Source organism: Adiantum capillus-veneris, chromosome 9, assembly GCF_014529385.1.
Source record: "Adiantum capillus-veneris isolate H3 chromosome 9, ASM1452938v2, whole genome shotgun sequence".
Lineage (NCBI taxonomy): Eukaryota > Viridiplantae > Streptophyta > Polypodiopsida > Polypodiales > Pteridaceae > Adiantum > Adiantum capillus-veneris.
In genome coordinates this window covers 45388277-45406275 of record NC_140939.1, presented here as the reverse complement: position 1 = coordinate 45406275, position 17999 = coordinate 45388277, and positions in this window count along the sequence as shown.

Below are 17999 nucleotides of genomic sequence, written 5' to 3'. Positions count from 1 at the left end.
TGAAAGTCGCTTCTATCACCTATATAATGCTGGTTGCAGTACACACAGCTTGAACTTGGTATTGCAAGATTGGTACAAGCTGAGGGAGGACACAAAGTGGTTCAAATGGATAGTAGACAATGCTCGCTTAATAGTCAATTTTGTTTTGAAGCGTCAGAGGTTTCTTGACATGTAGCGTCAGAGGATGTCTACTATGTTAAAACTTCCATGCGAAACTAGATTTTGCACCAACTACTATACGGTAGAATCACTAATAAAAAATAAGAATGTTGTGATGGAGACATTTGTTTGTGCCACTTTTTCAGAATGGGAGGCCGGTCAAAGAGAGAAGATAAAAAGCAAAATAGGGGTGATCAGAGATCTACTAGCTGATCACCACTTCTAGGATGATGTGGTGGATGTGCACAATGTCATGATGCCAATTATGCTCGCATTACGCCAACTAGATTCTGCCTTGCCTAACATAGGTAAGGTGTGGATGGCTTGGTGGACTGTTCAAGAAAGCCTTCCAAATCCAGAGGAGCCCCAGGAGCCAATTGTGAAGCCTTGGAAGACACCATTCACTCAAAAGAGGAGAGAAATTTTGAGAAAGTATGTGCATGGTCGATGGGTTGGAGCACATAGTCCACTACACAGCGTAGCTTTCTTATTGGATCCAGAGTATTGGGCAATGGAAATAGACAAACTTGATGAGGAGGTGCTGGAAGACTTTTATGATGTGATAGGTAGGTTTTATGATGATCAGCTTTTACTGATCTTACGAAGTTTAAACTCAAAGAGGGTAAGTTTGGTACAGAATTTGTGCAAAAACTTACCACGGAGCAACCAGCGTGGAAGTGGTGGATGATGAATGGTGGTAGTGCACCCACCCTTAAACGCCTAGCTGTTAGAATCCTAGCCCAATGTGCATCCAATTCAAGTTCTAAGAGAAACTGGAGTACATATAAATATATACATTCCACCATCAGAAACCGCCTTCTAAAAAATTGGTGTATATGTACTACAACCATCGGCTATTGGCAAGAGTGCAAGCTGAGAACTACAAAGAGGAGATGCCGTGTTGGACTTATGATGTAACCAATGATGAGGTGGACGAAGACAGTGAGCTGCAAGGGGAATCTCATGAAGTAGAAACTACATGTACTTTAGAAGAGATTGAAGAGAATTTGGAAATTGAACCAACTTTGACCCGTCGCAGCAAGCGACGGTGGTTTAATTAATAGATTATCGAATCCATTGAGTGACTTCTCTTTAAGTTCAGAAATTGTTTATCTTATAAGCTTTTTTTTATATTTAGTTTAAGGTTTAGACATTTGCTTAATAATAAATGAAGCCCTTAAAAACCTTTACAAGGCCACAAATCACTATTAAAGCTTCATAATAAACAAAGCCTTAACAAATCTTTGCATTATCACATATCATAATTGAAGCTGAAGTGAGGACAATTCACAATTCACTAATAAATTCTCGCAAGACAACGAGTAAATTTTTTCAAATGTTACAAAAACTATCCAAGTGATAGTGAAATATTTGTGAGAATATCTTCATTCTCCTGTTCACACTAACCTTTAAGCTTATTATAGTCTTCAGACATTTTTAACATTGCATATATCTTTTTGGATATCTCATACTCACATATAGCAGAATGAAAGTTATTCATCATGCTTTGCATCAAGCATGATATATGGTACATATGTCCGCATGGCAAGCTGAAGTGACCACACCACTCATGAAAGAATGATCTACATATGGGGCAAGGACCACCGTGCTCACCAGAAGCTGGAGGGGCCTCAATAGATGTTGGGTGCTCAATCAATGTGGCAGCATTTTTTTTTTTTATAGTCTCCTCTAACTCTTTTATGTGGCGAGGTAGCACCTTCACCTCCCTTTGCAAGTCTCTATTTAGGGTTGCTTCTGCATGAGAGCCTTGTGTAGCTTGTGATGATTGCCTCAGTTGAGTTTGAAGCTCCTCCGTAACTTGGTGCACTTCCATTGATGCACCTTCTAGTGCCAATGACATCTCTTTCCGTGTGATGGTGATTGCACTACTGCGAATGTCCTCAACCGTCATGTGAGGTGTCCTTGAGCTGAAGTCCACTGCTTCACCCAAGACATAATGCATGTATAACATCTTGGCAAACCACAATGGAAAATCCAAATGATGCATAGGATGACCCATAACATCGAGATATATGTTCTCTCCATTGTCTTGTATGTCTGCATTAATGCACTGTGATAGCTTGAGTCGGCCTTTCTTGATGTTGTCATCTACAACGCCTGGCCATATGGATTTGACCATTTCTCGATCAATCCTAGTATTCACCTCTTTCAATTGTGTACCCACTGGGTTGGCCCACTAGGAGCAACGAGCTGCAATTCGAGGAGTGTCGTTCACTCCACCGCCTTAACACATGGATCTGAGAGGCTCAAAAGCGCGCTTAGCCCTTTGATTATCATTATCCATATCTTGATTAAACACTATACTTCAGTTACGGCATACAAACTTAATGATAATCAATTGCTATAAGAGTAACCACCATTTTACAACAATCAATTGCTATAATTTTAACCACCATTTCACAACAATCAATTGATATTAGAATAACCACCATCTTACGACAATCAATTGATATAAAAGTAACCACCATTTTTTAAATCAATGAATGACAATCAGTGATTCCACGTGGCTTATTGCTTGAAACTTAAGAGAAAAAACAAAACTCATAGAAAATTTGTTGTCTATTGAGATATAACAAAGTGTTTTTATTACTCATACATCATCCATGGCGCATAACCCTGTTTTTTTTAAAGTGCTTTTATAAGTCAAAAGTCTCAGAAAACCTTGCTTCATAAAGTACATCATATATCCATCAAAAAAAGGCTACACTCATTTCAGAGGGAGGGTGTAAGCATCGTTCTGGCTGGACTTCAAATCTTTCTAATTCTTCGTCCAAAAGTGCCAAGGTCTTTCTGTCTGTGGATTTCTTCCTCACCCAACCTTCCACAACAATCCTAAATATGGCTTGTACCTCCACTGAAACCTTATGTTTGAACCAATCTGTGCTGTAGTAGTCAGAGAAATCTCCACAAAACTTACAAAATTGCCATATCACCCATCCTATGGCGTACACATCTGTGGCCTTGTTCCATGGGCACGGGTGATTGCCATCTAGTAACTCAGGAGCTCGCCATGGATGACACTTTTGCTAGTTTTCATCGGTATTGTTGGTCTTTTGTGTCTCTAAGCCAACACGCAGAGCCAATCCCCAATCAATTATTCCAATACGGGGAGTGAGATCCTTGGTAAAGTCCAACATGATGTTCCATGGATGGAGATCATTGTGGATCACTCCCTCGTCATGTGCGAATCGCAATGCCTTCACCAAGGCATGGATCAACGAGGGAGCATGATTGCACAGGCTCTTGATACGTGTTTTCTTGTCTTCAGAGGGCTTCTCCCATTTAAAGTCTTCAGGGATCTTTCCTTTCCCCTCTTGATGCGCTACAAGCGTCGTGAAAGAGCCATGTGGAAGGGGCACTATCTCCATAAGATCACCTACAATTGCCCCATTGAAGTAGGGGAATATCAGAAACCATGGCAACGTTACAGAGTGGGCAATACTCCTCACAATCCCTCTATGGTTGAGATCTACCCACCCACTTTCTGATGCAAAGCTTTTTCACTAATGCTTGGCGTGTCCTTTGAACTCCTTGGCACAATAAGTATTCGTTGCAGGAAGGAAATTGATCCCTTTGGTTTGAACTTGCCACCCTGTGCCATAAGCCCCTAACCCATGTTTCTTGATCTTCTGAATGGACTTATTTGTAATGCCCAGAGTCATACTACATTCAGAATTGTATATAATGCTCTCTAGGTGACTCGCAGAAGTAGTAGAACCCGATGTCCCCTCAATGGCAGCCTTCTCAATAAACTGTTCTCCAATTTGGCTGCTCCCCATAACTCTGGTGATATCCATTCGCATTTTCTTGATTAGGCCAAACTGTGTGTCTATGTGGGATGCTCGCCTTGACCTCTCCTTTTCAGCTCTCCATCTAGTGTTCCAATGCTCTAGCTTACCCTTGTCTACTTCTTGAGGGAATTCCTCTTTCAAATCAGAGGCCACCTTGGGCAAATTGCCCACCCAACTGCTCAGTAATGAGATTTATTGATTCGGTTGTTTTGTCTGGATATAACAACAACATTTTGCGGGCAATCTCACTGTATAATGATTGCAATCTATACTCATCTGCAACAATCTGCGCTATATCGTCGGGATCTAGTGCACTGACGATCGTAATCAACAATTGTCTAATTTTCTTTTTGAACTCTATCATTGAAGTGGCATAAGGATCCATTTTTCCTGCAATGGTATTATTGCAAACAACACATTGTGAAATATAACTATGTGCCACTGCATTTGGATCTTTTCTACGTGAAAGAAAAAGTGCAGTATAGACCATAGATCTCGTACGCTTTTGCTGTGACACACCTAATCGCAATTGTAACCATGTACCAATGCCTCACCGTACGACAACTTACAAACAGATGCTCATGTCATTCTAGCAGCAACACACCTAGTCGCAATTGCAACCATGTGCCGAAGCATGAATGACTGTGAGCAACATAAAACATAGTCACCCTATGCTTTTGAAATGACACACCTAGCCGCAATTGCAACCATGTGCCAGTGCATCCACTCACGGTGACTTCTTTTAAACAGATGCTCCTGTCATTCTAGCAGCAACACACCCAGTCGCAATTGCAACAATGTGCCGAAGCATGAATGACAGGGAGCAACATAAAACATAGTCACCCTACGCTTTTGCAATGACACACCTAGCTGCAATTGCAACCATGTGCCAGTGCATCCACGCATGGTGACTTCTTTCAAACAGATGCTCCTGTCATTCTAGAAGCAACACACCTAGTCGCAATTGCAACCATGTACCTAAGCATGAATGATTGGGAGCAACATAAAACATAGTCACCCTACTCTTTTGCAATGACACACCTAGACGCAATTGAAACCATGTGCCAGTGCATCCACGCACGGTGACTTCTTTCAAACAGATGCTCCTCTCATTCTAGCAGCAACACACCTAGTCGCAATTGCAACCATGTGCGGAAGCATGAATGACTGGGAGCAACATAAAACATAGTCATCCTATGCTTTTGCAATGACACACCTAGTCGCAATTGCAACCATGTGCCAGTGCATCCACGCACGATGTCTTATTTCAAGATTCAATCATATGAAGCATTATGAAATTATTTGAGCACACATTCATGCATTAGATGCTACCATCAATCTAGCAGAAACACACCTAGTCGCAATTGCAACCATGTGCCAAAGCATGAATGACGGGAAGCAACATAAAACATAGTCATCTTGCGTTTTTGCAATGACACACCTAGCCGCAATTGTAACCATGTGCCAGTGCATCCACGCACGGTGACTTCTTTCAAACAGATGCTCCTGTCATTCTAGCAACAACATACCTAGTCACAATTGCAACCATGTGCCGAAGCATGAATGACTGGGAGCAACATAAAACATAATCACCCTATGCTTTTTCAATGACACACCTAGCCGCAATTGCAACCATGTGCCAGTGCATTCACGAACGGTTACTTCTTCTAAACAAATGCTCCTATCATTCTAGGAGCAACACACCTAGTCGCAATTGCAACCATGTGCCGAAGCATGAATGACTGGGAGCAATATAAAATATAATCATCGTACGCTTTTGCAATGACACACCTAGCCGCAATTGCAACCATGTGACAGTGCATCCACGTACGATGATTTGATGAAAGAAATTTTATACCTTTAAGTTTTAACGTAAAAAACTCAAAAAAACATCAATAAAATAAGGAAGGGTTTAAAAAATTACTGCTACACTGCTTTGAGAATGTGGAAAGCTGCCAGAAAGTTTGGTGAAGACTTTTCAATGTACCTCTTTTGTGAAAAAGACATAGCACCGGCGTCGCCTTTATATAGCCATGATAGGCTCGGTGGGGAAATAGCTTTATCGGGCGGGCCCGGCGGGCAAACTAATTAGCCCAGCGGGCTACGAGCCGGTCTCCAAGTCTCCCTAGAGGTAAAAAAAGATGAATGTCAATTAACATAATATTTGTTATTTTGCATTTCTATTGTTATTAACCTGAAATTATAGTGTGATCACGTCATTTTGAAATCCCTGGTAGCCACGGTATGCAAAAGCTGCTCAAGTTGGCCGCTACACACATAGCTGCATTTTCCTAATAATATTTAAGATCACTTTGATGGCTCTATGCAATGAGGGAACTCTACACAGTGTGGTTATGTGTGGGGAGAATTGGTCCACCTATTCATTTAGTGGAGAGTGGCAGCCACAAAGAGAGAGAGAGAGAGAGAGAGTACATGCTTATGGGTCACACCCGTACATTGGAGGGAATGTGAGCTAAACCAAATTGGTTGCTAGAGTATGTATTATAGGTAAGGGAATAGGCTAAATTATCTGACTGGTTGAATACAGTCTCCTCTTTAAGTTTTGGGTTTGGTGGGTGCATACACACACACACACACACACACACACACATACATAGAGATAGATAGATAGATAGATAGAGAGAGAGAGTACATGCTTACGGGTCATACTCTCAATTCTGCAACACACCCTTAAGTTCAATATGATGCATAAAACTTTTGCAAAGATAAGCAATTCAACGATCTATGTTTGCTTCCATTGCTATCAAGTTTTAAGGTGCCAATGTCTCTTAAATACACTGATAAAATATATGTGCCTTATATGTAGAAAGAAAGCATTTCAACTATTTTTCACGTCAAGGATGGCATTTTATGACTAGATGCCATTTGTTTTAGCCATAGCAACGCGCGGGTCACATACTAGTTTATTCTATATACAATTGAAAGTCTTTTGGTTTTACAGTGTAGCTTGTTAGGCTTTTCATTTCCCACGGCATGTCAAATCTTACCCTTCACTTTTGCATTTTACATTAGATGTTTGCTCTAATTTTTTGTGAAGTGAACCAATGCATGACAAGTGGAGCCTTCTTCTTGCTTGAAAATTTTAAGTTGCATTATATATAGTATATATATGTGTGTGTGTATATATACATGTATATATGTGTGTGTTTTCGTGTGTGTGTGTGTGTGTGTTCATCATAATTTTAAAAAAATTATAGGTTTAACTCTCAAAAGTAAAAAGGATAAAATAACTCTGAATTGATAAAAGGCCCGTCAATTGGAAAATCCCTCTCCCTATTTGGAATGCGACTGTTAGGGTTGGTTTTTGGTCAGACATTTTACCCCTTTCAAGGCATTTTTCTTGTTTTGTATGGGAAAAAAATGTTAGGTACTCTTTTAAAAATACATGAGAATACTAAGAAAAATAACAATGTTTTAGAATTTTGAAGGGCAAAGGTGTCCCTGGTGAGTAGGAGTCCCCATGAGCTCAATCATAAAATATATGTGCGTGCGTGTATGTGTGTGTGTGTGTGTGAATAATGTAGATAAAAACTTCTTCATTTGTATACATACACTCAAAGTGAGACCGGCCTAAATCAATGCACGGACATGCGAATCTTCTCCTTTTTCTCAAGCGCGGTAAAAAATAAAAACTTACACAAATTTTTAAAAGGTATCAATATTGTTCTTGAAAAAAGATTCTTGATAAAACAAAGCATTAACAATTAGATTTTTGTTAAATAACAAAATCTCCACAAAAATTATCTTTACTTGGTTAGGTGGAGTGAAACCCTATGTACAATTGAAAGTATTTTGTTTTTACAGTGTACCTTGTGAAAGGCTTTTCATTTCCTCGTGCATGTCAAATCTTACCCTTCACTTTTGCATTTTACATTAGATTTTTGTGAAGTGAACCAATGCATGACACGTGGAGCCCTTCTTCTTGCTTGAAAATTTTAAGCTGCATTATATATAGTATAGACTAGCAAATTCGATGTTGTGTTTCCTTGAACCGCATGTTGATGTGTTGAGAAGTATAACGTGGCATATTTACAAGTTCTAGTTGGCCATAGCTTGCCACAATGCCTTGTAGGTAGCTGAATACAAGGTAGTATGGGCTTCTTAACTACTAAATATGACAACGTCCCTGCCACTTTTTGACTCTATTTTGAAGGTGAATGATATCGAGTGGAATGCCACCCGTACTAATGTCCATAAGCATCACGTAATAGTAGTTCGCCAAATGCCCGATTGGATTATTGATGAGTTAATTGAATATAATGCCTTTCACTATGGGGATGCTGCCCTCAAGATGCCCATTATCATGTGCAGTTAGTAAAAACTATACATAACACGGGTTAGTCATCAAGGTGGCAAGAAGACATAACTGTTGATCGAAGCATCTTACAACGCGCGCGCGCACACACACACACACACACACACACGGGGGGGGGGGGGAGAGAGAGAGAGAGAGAGAGAGAGAGAGAGAGAGAGAGAGAGAGAAGGTAATATTGATCAGAGGACATAGAGCATAAAGTTACATCTACATGCTTTGTGTATGGCAGGGAGGACATATTCACAACATTGTACGTTCCAATTGCACAAGCACGACTCCAGCTCGACAACACTACAAGGTTCGTTATTTGCATCCGATTTCCCATGCGCATGCATTTCCTTTGTGCAACACATAAATGCTAAGGGGCAAGGAACAACTTCCATTTCTTATAATTTCTTGGAGAGACCACAATGTTAGCTCTTTACCATACTTTTGTATGGCACCTCTGTATGACATGCAGTGTATACTTTGCACTTTTAGTATGTGACCTTTCATTGCAAGATGATATGTTTAACTATTGACATTGCTTTCTTTGTAGCTTGAATCAAATATTTGGCTTGTAAATTGGACAATCCAAAATCATCATTACAACATTGCATGTCAGGAAAGCACCTCATTTATCTGCATATCATTTATGCTTTATCTATTTTCTTGGTTTATAATTTTCTATGTTTATTAATTCCTTTGCTTCGGGTTATTTGGATCTTGTTTTCATAATTATACACTCGATGTCAATCAACATCTGCACATATTAGTTACACACGCAACTATTTGCATACCATTGCTAGCCAATGCATGTGATGTATTGTAGTAGTAACTACACAAATAGTGAATGAATGTCACTGTATCACACCAGTGAATTCCCCTTGCGCATATTTACTTTAGCTCTAAATAATTGATACCATAGTAGGTGTCTAAATAATTGATGCCATACCATATATGTCCTTGTTTCTGTTGTACTAGGTATCAATATGAGATTCTCAAGACCTAGAAGATTACATTCCAAACGTCAATAAGCTATGGGAAAAAAATTGCATCCAATTTGAACCTAGCTTATCGTCCATATGGTAGGTCATGGTTTGAAAATTATTGGATTGTATAAAGATTGGAGCATGCAATGTGACATCTTTGCTCACAATCTAGAAATATGTCCCTCTACATGGCGGCATACCTCACATATATAGCGATAACGAGGCTGACAAACAAATGAAATAGAAACGTACTCCTCCTGCCATCACTTATGTATAATTGTTGGGCGCTTTGCCATCAGAGCAAGACTTAATAACATTGCATCTATAGCCCAATACTAGTTCAAGATACCAACCACAAATTAACAATATCCCCTCTCTATTCATGAGACCGATGAGTGATATTTGGGCATAAAAGAGACAGATATTATAATTATAGATTAGCTATCCATGTTAACCCAAACGAATTTTGACCTTATCATAAGACAAAATGTCAACGTAAAAAGATGTACATTGGCATATCCTTTCAAGAACAAATACGGTCTCTTTCTCGGTGATCTTGCAAGGGAGCTTTGTAACACATGCCATATCACAAGCTCGGTACACTGGCTACATGCAACTTTGTACAAAATGTCATGCTCTGTAAGACATGCAAGTTGCAACGGACCCTGAATTACTTTAGTTCTTGACCATTGTTCGTGAAAGAAAACCAGCCGTAGATGAGATCAATTGTCGACCTTGTAATGCTGGAATTTATAGGGAGGAGCTTTCCCTACAAACTCTATGCTACTGAAGAATGCTCTCGTCATGTTGACGATGTAGGCTTTTCTTCATGGCTCTTTGTTTTCATGTGAACAGGTATAAGATGCCAGTACAACTACTTAGACGTTGCCACTTCCAACACCATAGATGGGCATTGCCACTTCCAGCACCATAGATCAGACAATGAGAAGGCAAAAAAAATTCGTGTTTGATGGTTCCATTAAAGCTCATGCGCGAGCAAAGCCATCATCGTCTACTAATGTCTTAGCGTACTCTCTCTCTCTCTATCTATCTCTCTCTCTCTCTCTCTCTCTCTCTATACATATATATATATATATATATATATATATATATATATATATATATATATATATATATATATATAGAGAGAGAGAGAGAGAGAGATTTCCCTACAAGCAGCTCGAAGTTTTGTCTACATGTTTGTCTCTATCTACTATCTCTCTCTCTCTCTCTCTCTATACATATATATATATATATATATATATATATATATATATATATATATGTATAGAGAGAGAGAGAGAGAGAGAGAGAGTAGATAGAGACAAACATGTAGACAAAACTTCGAGCTGCTTGTAGGGAAATCTCTCTCTCTCTCTCTCTCTCTATATATATATATATATATATATAGAGAGAGAGAGAGAGAGAGATAGATAGAGAGAGAGAGAGATAGATAGAGACAAACCTTTAGACAAAACTCCGAGCTGCTTGTAGGGAACTTGCAAATTGCTTGTGGAGAAGTTCGAATTGTTTATGATTGAGCAACGCAGAGTGCTTTTTTTATTTTATTCACTTGGTAGCTTTTCCCGTGGAGTTTTTTAAATTTAGAGCTTTGTATGGCAGCGAAGTTCTTTTTTTTTAAAAAATCTAAATCTACTGCCACGTGGTAACCAAGTAACCAACAGGTAAATAAATATGCCTTGACGGCAGTGCGAACAAACCAGTTTTGATTTCGCCAATGGGCCATGGGAAACGGGCGTTGCCATTGAGATAGGAAAGGGCGTAACTCGCAAGGGCCTTTTCGCAAAGTTTGGTGAAGACTTTTCAATGTACCTCTTTTGTGAAAAAGACATAGCACCGGCGTCGCCTTTATATAGCCATGATAGGCTCGGTGGGGAAATAGCTTTACCCGGCGGGCCCGGCGGGCAAACTAATTAGCCCGGCGGGCTACGAGCCGGTCTCCAAGTCTCCCTAGAGGTAAAAAAAGATGAATGTCAATTAACATAATATTTGTTATTTTGCATTTCTATTGTTATTAACCTGAAATTATAGTGTGATCACGTCATTTTGAAATCCCTGGTAGCCACGGTATGCAAAAGCTGCTCAAGTTGGCCGCTACACACATAGCTGCATTTTCCTAATAATATTTAAGATCACTTTGATGGCTCTATGCAATGAGGGAACTCTACACAGTGTGGTTATGTGTGGGGAGAATTGGTCCACCTATTCATTTAGTGGAGAGTGGCAGCCACAAAGAGAGAGAGAGAGAGAGAGAGAGAGAGAGAGAGAGAGAGAGAGAGAGAGTACATGCTTATGGGTCACACCCGTACATTGGAGGGAATGTGAGCTAAACCAAATTGGTTGCTAGAGTATGTATTATAGGTAAGGGAATAGGCTAAATTATCTGACTGGTTGAATACAGTCTCCTCTTTAAGTTTTGGGTTTGGTGGGTGCATACACACACACACACACACACACACACATACATAGAGATAGATAGATAGATAGATAGAGAGAGAGAGTACATGCTTACGCGTCATACTCTCAATTCTGCAACACACCCTTAAGTTCAATATGATGCATAAAACTTTTGCAAAGATAAGCAATTCAACGATCTATGTTTGCTTCCATTGCTATCAAGTTTTAAGGTGCCAATGTCTCTTAAATACACTGATAAAATATATGTGCCTTATATGTAGAAAGAAAGCATTTCAACTATTTTTCACGTCAAGGATGGCATTTTATGACTAGATGCCATTTGTTTTAGCCATAGCAACGCGCGGGTCACATACTAGTTTATTCTATGTACAATTGAAAGTCTTTTGGTTTTACAGTGTAGCTTGTTAGGCTTTTCATTTCCCAGGGCATGTCAAATCTTACCCTTCACTTTTGCATTTTACATTAGATGTTTGCTCTAATTTTTTGTGAAGTGAACCAATGCATGACAAGTGGAGCCTTTTTCTTGCTTGAAAATTTTAAGTTGCATTATATATAGTATATATATGTGTGTGTGTGTATATATACATGTATATATGTGTGTGTTTTCGTGTGTGTGTGTGTGTGTGTGTGTTCATCATAATCTAAAAAAAATTATAGGTTTAACTCTCAAAAGTAAAAAGGATAAAATAACTCTGAATTGATAAAAGGCCCGTCAATTGGAAAATCCCTCTCCCTATTTGGAATGCGAATGTTAGGGTTGGTTTTTGGTCAAACATTTTACCCCTTTCAAGGAATTTTTCTTGTTTTGTATGGGAAAAAATGTTAGGTACTCTTTTAAAAATACATGAGAATACTAAGAAAAATAACAATGTTTTAGAATTTTGAAGGGCAAAGGTGTCCCTGGTGAGTAGGAGTCCCCATGAGCTCAATCATAAAATCTATGTGCGTGCGTGTATGTGAATAATGTAGATAACAACTTCTTCATTTGTATACATGCACTGAAAGTGAGACCGGCCTAAATCAATGCACGGACACGCGAATCTTCTCCTTTTTCTCAAGCGCGGTAAAAAATAAAAACTTACACAAATTTTTAAAAGGTATCAATATTGTTCTTGATAAAACAAAGCATTAACAATTAGATTTTTGTTAAATAACAAAATCTCCACAAAAATTATCTTTACTTGGTTAGGTGGAGTGAAACCCTATGTACAATTGAAAGTATTTTGTTTTTACAGTGTACCTTGTGAAAGGCTTTTCATTTCCTCGTGCATGTCAAATCTTACCCTTCACTTTTGCATTTTACATTAGATTTTTGTGAAGTGAACCTATGCATGACACGTGGAGGCCTTCTTCTTGCTTGAAAATTTTAAGCTGCATTATATATAGTATAGACTAGCAAATTCGACGTCGTGTTTCCTTGAACCGCATGTTGATGTGTTGAGAAGTATAACGTGGCATATTTACAAGTTCTAGTTGGCCATAGCTTGCCACAATGCCTTGTAGGTAGCTGAATACAAGGTAGTATGGGCTTCTTAACTACTAAATATGACAACGTCCCCGCCACTTTTTGACTCTATTTTGAAGGTGAATGATATCGAGTGGAATGCCACCCGTACTAATGTCCATAAGCATCACGTAATAGTAGTTCGCCAAATGCCCGATTGGATTATTGATGAGTTAATTGAATATAATGCCTTTCACTATGGGGATGCTGCCCTCAAGATGCCCATTATCATGTGCAGTTAGTAAAAACTATACATAACACGGGTTAGTCATCAAGGTGGCAAGAAGACATAACTGTTGATCGAAGCATCTTACAACGCGCGCGCGCGCACACACACACACACACACGGGGGGGGGGGGGGGAGAGAGAGAGAGAGAGAGAGAGAGAGAGAGAGAGAGAAGGTAATATTGATCAGAGGACATAGAGCATAAAGTTACATCTACATGCTTTGTGTATGGCAGGGAGGACATATTCACAACATTGTACGTTCCAATTGCACAAGCACGACTCCAGCTCGACAACACTACAAGGTTCGTTATTTGCATCCAATTTCCCATGCGCATGCATTTCCTTTGTGCAACACATAAATGCTACGGGGCAAGGAACGGCTTCCATTTCTTATAATTTCTTGGAGAGACCACAATGTTAGCTCTTTACCATACTTTTGTATGGCACCTCTGTATGACATGCAGTGTATACTTTGTACTTTTAGTATGCGACCTTTCATTGCAAGATGATATGTTTAACTATTGACATTGCTTTCTTTGTAGCTTGAATCAAATATTTGGCTTGTAAATTGGACAATCCAAAATCATCATTACAACATTGCATGTCAGGAAAGCACCTCATTTATCTGCATATCATTTATGCTTTATCTATTTTCTTGGTTTGTAATTTTCTATGTTTATTACTTCCTTTGCTTCGGGTTATTTGGATCTTGTTTTCATAATTATACACTCGATGTCAATCAACATCTGCACATGTTAGTTACACACGCAACTATTTGCATACCATTGCTAGCCAATGCATGTGATGCATTATAGTAGTAACTACACAAATAGTGAATGAATATCACTCTATCGCACCAGTGAATTCCCCTTGCGCATATTTACTTTAGCTCTAAATAATTGATACCATAGTAGGTGTCTAAATAATTGATGCCTTACCATATATGTCCTTGTTTCTCTTGTACTAGGTATCAATATGAGATTCCCAAGACCTAGAAGATTACATTCCAAACGTCAATAAGCTAGGGAAAAAAATTGCAGCCAATTTGAACCTAGCTTATCGTCCATATGGTAGGTCATGGTTTGAAAATTATTGGATTGTATAAAGATTGGAGCATGCAATGTGACATCTTTGCTCACAATCTAGAAATATGTCCCTCTGCATGGCGGCATACCTCACATATATAGCGATAACGAGGCTGACAAACAAATGAAATAGAAACGTACTCCTCCTGCCATCACTTATGTATAATTGTTGGGCGCTTTGCCATCAGAGCAAGACTTAATAACATTGCATCTATAGCCCAATACTAGTTCAAGATACCAACCACAAATTAACAATATCCCCTCTCTATTCATGAGACCGATGAGTGATATTTGGGCATAAAAGAGAGAGATATTATAATTATAGATTAGCTATCCATGTTAACCCAAACGAATTTTGACCTTATCATAAGACGAAATGTCAACGTAAAAAGATGTACATTGGCAGATCCTTTCAAGAACAAATACGGTCTCTTTCTCGGTGATCTTGCAAGGGAGCTTTGTAACACGTGCCATATCACAAGCTCGGTACACTGGCTACATGCAACTTTGTACAAAATGTCATGCTCTGTAAGACATGCAAGTTGCAACGGACCCTGAATTACTTTAGTTCTTGACCATTGTTCGTGAAAGAAAACCAGCCGTAGATGAGATCAATTGTCGACCTTGTAATGCTGGAATTTATAGGGAGGAGCTTTCCCTACAAACTCTATGCTACCGAAGAATGCTCTCGTCATGTTGACGATGTAGGCTTTTCTTCATGGCTCTTTGTTTTCATGTGAGCAGGTATAAGATGCCAGTACAACTAGCTAGACGTTGCCACTTCCAACACCATAGATGGGCGTTGCCAATTCCAGCACCATAGATCAGACAATGAGAAGGCAATAAAATTCGTGTTTGATGGTTCCATTAAAGCTCATGCGCGAGCAAAGCCATCATCGTCTACTAATGTCTTAGTGTACTCTCTCTCTCTCTCTCTCTCTCTCTATATATATATATATATATATATATACTCTCTCTCTCTCTCTCTATATATATATATACTCTCTCTCTCTCTCTCTCTATATATATATATATATAGAGAGAGAGAGAGAGAGAGTATATATATATAGAGAGAGAGAGAGAGAGAGTATATATATATATATATAGAGAGAGAGAGAGAGAGAGAGAGAGAGAGAGATAGATAGAGACAAACCTGTAGACAAAACTCCGAGCTGCTTGTAGGGAACTTGCAAATTGCTTGTGGAGAAGTTCGAATTGTTTATGATTGAGCAACGCAGAGTGCTTTTTTTATTTTATTCACTTGGTAGCTTTTCCCGTGGAGTTTTTTTAATTTAGAGCTTTGTATGGCAGCGAAGTTCTTTTTTTTTTTTAAAATCTAAATCTACTGCCACGTGGTAACCAAGTAACCAACAGGTAAATAAATATGCCTTGACGGCAGTGCGAACAAACCAGTTTTGATTTCGGCAATGTGCCATGGGAAACGGGCGTTGCCAATGAGATAGGAAAGGGCGTGGGCGTGACTCGCGATGGCCGACTCTATCTCTATAAAAAGAGAGCCCAGTACGTCCATGCAGGCAGCCGGCTCTCTCTCTCTCTCTCTCTCTCTCTCTCTCTCTCTCTCTCTCTGTGACACACACACACACACACACACACAGACACAGAACCGACGTGGTGCTGAGCTACTTGAAACAGACGTGGATGGCGTAGACATTTACCGTGGGTGCCTAACAACAACGTCACTTACTTCCAACTGCCACTTCGGACCTATGTATATCTGGTAAGTCCTTCATTGTTAAATTGCATCTGTAATTCTGTATGTGAAATTTTTTGCACTAAATCTTTAAAACTCTGCCACAGGCCCCTTGGCTCTCTCGTGGTGCTGAAGTCCTCCCCCCTTCATATCCCCTCACGCCCTCCGCCCTTGTAATAAAACTTCGAGTGTTTTGAAATGCTCACACAAGAATGCATAAGTTATTATTCTTCCTCTTAAAATTTGGCGGTTGTATCATCATTACAAGTTAATTGCAGGTCAAATGAATTAAACCTACTTCAATTAATGCAGTTGATCAACTTATTTTAAAAAATTTCATGATTGGTCAAGGAATAGATTTCTCTAACTATATACAGAGCCTCCACTCCCTCAAATTTTATTCCATGGGAGATGATTGTCTTTTAATTGATATATGTTAGTTAGCCTTACAACTACTCTCACCAAATTTTAAACGTTTTTGCCTACATGGATCACAATTATACTCTCTCCTCTCAAAAATTAACATTTGTGCATTCACATCAAATTTCCAAATAACGTGCATCTGAGAGAGGCAGTTAAAATACCCCTCTTAACATATTCACATGAACAAAATGACCCCTTATTTTATTTTATTTTTAAAAGATAGAATACAAAAACCGCTTATGTTAATGTATTTCTTCTAATTTGCCTAAAATGCTTTCATTTTAATACTACCGATGTTAAACTCACGTGGTATAATAAAATCATTACATAGTGCACCATCAGAGCGCGCAGAAGTAGCACCTAACCTTTATCAAAGGAAATACCCATGCTGATAGTTAGCTAATTGGATACGTGCATTTTGTCTTGGAACAAAGAGTAAAGTTCAAGAAAGTTGCAGTTTTTCCATTTTATTGACATTTCACCAAAGACTATATAGCTATGCTCATTAGTGCTACTGAGTAAATGTTTTCTTAGGTCTTTGCGGGTTTTTACATCCATCAATAGTTCCATCGCCCACTTGAAAAACATAAAAATGGTTTTACCATTGACAATGTTATGCATAATACGAAAGTATTACAACAACCAACATGAAACAATAGGGCTCCTATATTTTGATATTTCCAATCCTCTAGAGAATGTTCAATATAGAGGAAAATTTAGAGATCATGATTGTATATAGATATAAACCCCAAGTTTTGCATAGTTGACCGGTAAAATTAGCAATAGTTTAAAGATTCAAATTGTTAATGCAGAATGACTAGTTTTTATTGAATCAAAAAAACTCAACCATGCTTGTATAGTTCACTATATGGGATATTGGTTGCCCCAAAACTCAAGGAAGAATACTTTTATGTTATGAAACCAACGTGTCCAATATCAAAATTGTCTTTGGACTCTATTATAGTCACTAAAAAATCATGAAGATGTAAAAAGCTCTCGCACCTGCTACAAGTCGCCCAGCACTACTGCATTTGTACATTGGCACGTAACTAGTTAATTAATTTTGATAAAACACTATTATTATGATTATTGTTATATATATATATATATTTAATGGGGTTCGTTCCCACGCTATTGAGAAACTAGGTTTAACACCTTTCCTTTGTTTTGGGCAAGTTGTACATGCTCAATGTGAGCCGACCACCCTCGACATTATTACTCTTGTATGTTGCTATCCATCAATTCTTCTAGCTACTGCATGGCGTCCTATGTGATCGTGCCCCAACTTAACCCTTTTTTTCCCTTTTTCTTCGACTCCCACATCCTCAAGC